Source organism: Bombus vosnesenskii, unplaced genomic scaffold, assembly GCF_011952255.1.
Source record: "Bombus vosnesenskii isolate JDL3184/JDL3185 unplaced genomic scaffold, Bvos_JDL3184-5_v1.1 scf7180000013294, whole genome shotgun sequence".
In the NCBI taxonomy this organism is placed as follows: domain Eukaryota; kingdom Metazoa; phylum Arthropoda; class Insecta; order Hymenoptera; family Apidae; genus Bombus; species Bombus vosnesenskii.
This window is the reverse complement of record NW_022882945.1, coordinates 611,729-617,728: the sequence shown is the minus strand read 5'-3', so window position 1 is coordinate 617,728 and position 6,000 is coordinate 611,729. Positions and strand designations below refer to the sequence as shown.

Genomic DNA, 6,000 nt, shown 5'->3' with positions numbered 1-6,000 from the left:
TACCTACTCACGGTAGGTGGAAGCGATACAGTGAATTTGTAAAATCGGTCATAGATTAAAGATTACAGCTTTTGACGACCGTAACAAGCAATTAGAAACGTAATGGGGTTTATAAGGATCTAGAACTTCGTTCAAGGCTGCACGATATCAACTCGCAAGAAATATAACAAAGTAGAGTTATTTGAGTCACGTAAGCTTCAACATCTTAAAGTTCGGTTTTGAACAGAGTAATCAAATCTAAATAATTCTATGGTAACCTTATTTCAGTCAACGAGAAGGTATTATATACATATGAAGAGTTTGCAGAAGATCCTGCCATACGATTATTCGTACCACTTTTTTGTTTTTTGTAATATTTTTATGCTGGATGTAAAGCGCATGACATTTTCTCATTCTTTCTTTATTATATTCGAGACTAATGGTGTCTCATAACATACAACGACTTTGATTATTTCGTATAAAAATTGAATTTTCAGATATTGAAGCTTAGGTGACTCGAATAACTCTACCTTTCTATGTATACCAGATAGGATTCAAAATGTTTCAGATCTCATCGCTACTTAATACGGTGGAGAACGTGCGACATAGGTGGAACTCGAAAAGAAGTCGATGTTTGCATACTGGCGACCGGTAGCCTGCGGTGCATCGCGAAGAGATGACCGTCGACGGGGCACCTTTTAATGACGTGCTCCCCGCTCGCCTCTGGAAAAGAAAAGCACGCTGATCCGTTCCGTTCATTTTTCATCCAGGACCAGTCCCCGTCGTCTAGCAAGATTATTACAAAACTGCGCGGGGAAGAGGTCTAGGTTAAGCGCAAGAACAGGTACAGCGTCAGCGAGCAACGTGCAGAGCTGTTTTATCCTCCGTGTGCTTAATGTGTAGTTCCTTCCTTTTCTATATTTATTTTTTATCCTTTACTATTTTTTTTTTTTTTTTTATGTCATAGCCAGTTGCTTTCGTTTGATCGATTTGTTTTTATTGAAGAAATTGATTGAAAGGAGATATAATGAAGAGGTAAGTTGGAAGTGTTCTGCATGGTTGTATGTAGAGCAGGTTTTTATTGGTAATATAGTAAAAAGGTGGTGGATGATGAATATGTGTATATAGGTTTATTTCTTGTTGACTTGTACTGGTTTATCTAACAAGATAAAGTTTAGATATATGAGCTATCTTCGCTCAGTTAACGCTAGTGGAATTATCGAATCTGTTAAAATAACAAGTTTTACATCTTTTGCTTTTGCAATTACTAAAACTTGAAATATTTGCAGTGGGGTGCAGGGAAAACGAAGATAATCATTTGATTCATTATCGAGAGAAAATGGGTTACACTATACCAATTAACGCTAGAAATATTAAACTGATCAAAGTGACAAGTTATAGCCGTTTTTCTACTATTTATTCCCATAACGAGATGTTGAGTATCACTAGATAATACTCAATGACGGAGTCAATGAAGAATTTCTATAAATACCGACAATACTAAGAGCACAATCTAATTAATTGAAGTAGTCAAGTGATATGCACTTCACAGTATCACGCGTAGAATTCCATTTAAACTTCGATTATAATTCTATTAAGATATCACTTGAGAAATATCAAACGATTCATTAAACTCGGCTCATTGACGGAATACGGCACTTAAGCTACAAAGTTTCATTGAAACATTTACAAAACACGCTGTACGTTGCTGCAACATGCGCGTTGATTGCAGGTGCATCCACGTTGCAGACTATCCGCTGGTGTTCAACATTCGAAGGCAGCAGTGCATCGCCTCGTCGGCAATCCTGTGATCAGTGTCGATCGTGTTTGTTGCTCGATCTCGCGTGTCGCCGAACAAATTAACGATCATGGTGGTACAGTGGCTTCTGCAAACTACGGACGCCGATTCACCTGGCAAATATCCAACTCACGTGCGTACTATAGCTTACACCGCAGCTCTGATGAGATAAGATCGAGATTTATGAACACGAGTTTGATAATTTTAGTTTGTACGTGGATCGACCTAATAACAATATTGGCGAATAATTAACGATATTTATGATTTAATAAAAATATTGGCGTGTAACCATTGCCCGTGATTTAATAGAAATAGCATTGAAGATAAATTTGAGAGATAGAAATCGATTTTCTCAAGGAAGAATTCAAAGAATTCAATTGAATTTTTCGAAAGTGTACTTATACTTTCTATACGGCAAGGACGAAGAGGAGGTAGAGTTTAGTCGTGGATTATTCCACGTCATCGTGACTTTTAGTTCAGAATCTACTTGTCATTCGCGACCATCGCCAGAGCTTTCATGAATTCCTTCCTTGTCCGAGAATTCCTCATGTGGTGTCTTTAACTCGTAAAGAAATCGTAGTCATTCTAACTTGATTCTACCTTGCGAAGAATTTGTTTTGTATATATCGATTGTTATTAAAAAAACAAAAGGCTTCTAATGTAATTGGAAAGATATTCTCACAAAGATACAAATATGATAATTCCAAAGTGGAAATACGAAATCACAGATATCAATAATAATTCTACCATTTTATTTACAAGCATAGTGAACTATCGACAACGATTCAAAGAGCGTATAGCAGGATCAAAAGTATTCTTGTCAGTGAATTGCAATTTCAATTTCCTTTTTCACGAAGCTATTAGGACGTTTCCGCTCATAAAACGGAGTATGGTGACGTTAGTTTAACGCTTTCGCGATAAACGAAGCCGCCTTACAATCAGTAAAACTTCCCCGTGTGTGTACGATCGTTCGTTTCTCGTTTTATAGCTGTTAAACGGGCCACTGGCTAGTTAGAAAAGAAAAAGAAAAGGCAAGAGAATGAACACGGCCGTCGTTAATCATCGTTGATCTGGCTGGAGAGTCGCGATTCGCATTAGGGACGGTCGACAATTTTCACCGTCGTCACTCAAAATCGTGGCCGCCGATCGGAAAATCGCGTTTTACGAGCCGTTGTTATCGGGAATATCTCGCTGGTAGAAGCCGCAAAGGCTCGCCCTGCGTGTTACGCGTCCCCGTTAGCTCTCTGTACCATTTCTCGCCTATTCATTTCCTCACGAACGCGCAGACTACCTTCAACTTTTTACACATTTACAATTTAGGATGGAACATAAAGTTGCGCGATTTTCACTTTGTACTGAATTATACGTAAGTCGTAACATTTGTCCATTGGTACTGTGTTGCGCGTCAATCCACAACTCTTTCGTATCTATTGAAATAGACAAAATTTTATGTCAGATCTTACAACGCACGTTTAACAAAAACTTTGTGAAACCTTTTGAACGGAAAGTATATACTTCTAGCTTTTGCTTCCACAAATTTTATCGGGTTTAATATTTATTAAAATTTAATCAATTACATTCTTTTTTCCTTTTTTTCTTTTCTTTTAATACGATTAAAATTGAGAATTTGACGTCTTAAGTAGCTTAAAATCGTAAGTTCGTAATAGAATAATGTTGCAATGACGAAAATAAGGAAGTTATGTTTCATGCGTGAAGTTAACTTTTAACCTCGATGTCAAGGAAACTCGGTGGTTCTGCATCTCATTGTTATTATCGCCACCCGCATATAATTCCATTCGAATGAGGTTACGTAATGACAATAAAAAGGACGGCTGTAAGAACGATGATGTCAGGAAGATTAGATTTTTTTGTGTGCTGTAGATTAGTTGATAAAAGAATACATTGATAGTTATGTATTGGATTTTTCATTGCATCGCAAGCGATAAATCGTCCTGTAATAAAAATAGCTATTTGACGTGCCCTATTTTATTCTTTTTGTCTTCGTTCGAATATCGCACATGACTCGTCAGCTAACAATGGATGTTTTTAATCGAAGTGGCCGGAAGTGATGGCTTCTTAACACGCTTATTAGTTCAGAACGCAGAGGCCAATGTCGTTGGTATTTCTCAATCGTAGCTCGAGCTTTGCCTGATAACGTCTACACTTTGTTGCGAAAGTTCTATTAATTAGAACGTTTCGAACCTTCAATATCCATAATCTTCATTAATGCTCATTATATCTTTAAAATGAGATTTTATCTGTATCGATAAAATTAGAAAATAAAATATTCGTTTAAAAATAAAACGAAGAAAACTTCAAAACTTCTAAAACTTTCTACTATTCTAAAACTTCATCTACATCTAATCTTCCTATTTTTATTTCCCCCAGAAATTTAATTTTAAAATATTTCTTCGAAAACATTGTTCACTACATATAGCTCAAATATCTACGAAATTTTCTCCAGTTCGAAGATCCTCCTAACTTCTTCTTTCTTCATTTCCCTAAGAAATCTAATTATACTACTTTCGCAAAAGTATTAAAACGAAAGGAAGATCTGAATTTCGTGTTTTAAGATCTTCTTAGCGGCACCTATAGCTTGCCTTCTACAATTTTACTTTCTTCGGTCCCCCTAAGAATCCAATTATGAAACACTGTCACACGTTGCCTCAAAAAAAAGACAGTCAAAGAAACGTTTAACTTCTGAAGATCTTCCTACCCTGTTCTCGAACCTTCCTTCAAATTTTCCCTCTCTCTGTCCCACACAAAATCCAATTGACACACGATATCCATGTAAGTTCGTCATTCCATCCGAGCCCAAAATAAAAATCGCCCCGTCTCTACGTAATCTTCTCTAGTAGAAAATAGAAAGCAATGGCGAAAGGAAGACACGAATAATCGTCGTATTCTGAAGATAACTTACCTACGTTGTTTTGCCTAATGCGTATGAATTGAAACATCGGATTTCGATTAAATTGCACGATCTTTTTGAACGTATTCAATTTCTATTCATTCTATATTATTATTATATATTCCTATATATTATAATATATATTACATATTATTATACGTTTTATATGTTATTATATCCTATAATTTAACGACCGTGTAAATTCGAATTTTTAAAAATTATGAAGTGCGGCGTTTTTTCTTTGCAATCACAGGTATAAGTAAACACATAGCTGACCTTAAGTATACCATCTATATGGTGTTTCAATACTTTCCCAAACCTCTGTCTTATAACATAAAATATTAAGTGAAATATAATTTGATATAGAATTTTCGAATAAATGCAATGAGTAGTAGATGTTCTAATATAATACACATATTTACATCTCAGATCTCGATGTACACGCATTTCTCAAACATTTCCCAGTATATTCGGAGTCGCTTCACGCGTGTCATGGTGTAGCACACATTCGTGAACGTGTTGACAGGGACGAGAAAGAAAAAGACGGGGTGGGACTATCGGTGGTTCTCTTCTTGGTGTTTTCTCCCGGCCGTCAGCTGGACGTGGCCGCGAGCAGGGCGAGGAGGGAAAGGACGCTCGTGGAGGGAACGAGAGACGAGAAGACGAGGGAAGAGAGCCTCTTCTCTCCGGATGAGCCCTCTCTCGGTACGGCTCGTTCACAATCTGCTGCTCCAGTCTCGCGTCGAGTCCCGTCGCCGCATCTTTTCGGGGCTCCTTTCCTTCGTTGCTCCTCTTCGGCTTCCCATTCGCGGAAACGACGTTCAACATCAACGTGAAGTGCAATCCAACTTCTTTTTCTTACTATTTCTCTTATTCTTTGTTAACAAATTTATATCTATCGAAGAATACGTATAAATTCGTGTAATTGGCCAACGATAACTATCTTTCTTTCACTCGATCAGTCTGGCACTCGAACTCGATTAAGGAAATTCTTAGGGGGGGTGAGCTTAAAATTGTCGGGGCGAATGCTGGAGTATTGGTGATTGGATATTATCCGAGGAATTATACGAAGCAGATGGTTGAGACTAAGCTCGAAGCCTGAGAGTGAATTTGTTGGAGGATCGGTTGCTCGTGGTGGAGTAATGTTGATGATTTCGTTGACAGGTATGGCGCGAAGTTGAGACTAATTTCGAGAGTAATAAAGTTGTTAGGAAGGTACATTTATTGTTGTTGGAAGTTTCTTGCATCCATTTCGTGACATTGCTCGTTTCGTACACGATCCAGTTTATCATTATCTTTTGGATTAGTAGTTGAG

At 37.4% G+C, this 6,000-nt stretch overlaps 1 protein-coding gene across 1 annotated transcript in view; it reads left to right on the top strand.

Annotated features, from left to right (window-relative positions):
• Window positions 1-5,383: 5,383 nt before the first annotated feature.
• Window positions 5,384-6,000, top strand: part of LOC117232996 (fibrillin-2-like) — a 30,983-nt gene continuing 30,366 nt past the window's right edge. The window contains exon 1 of the mRNA XM_033492827.1: window positions 5,384-5,849. The gene's annotated coding sequence lies outside the window, so the exon portion shown is untranslated. The remainder of the gene's footprint in view (window positions 5,850-6,000) is intronic.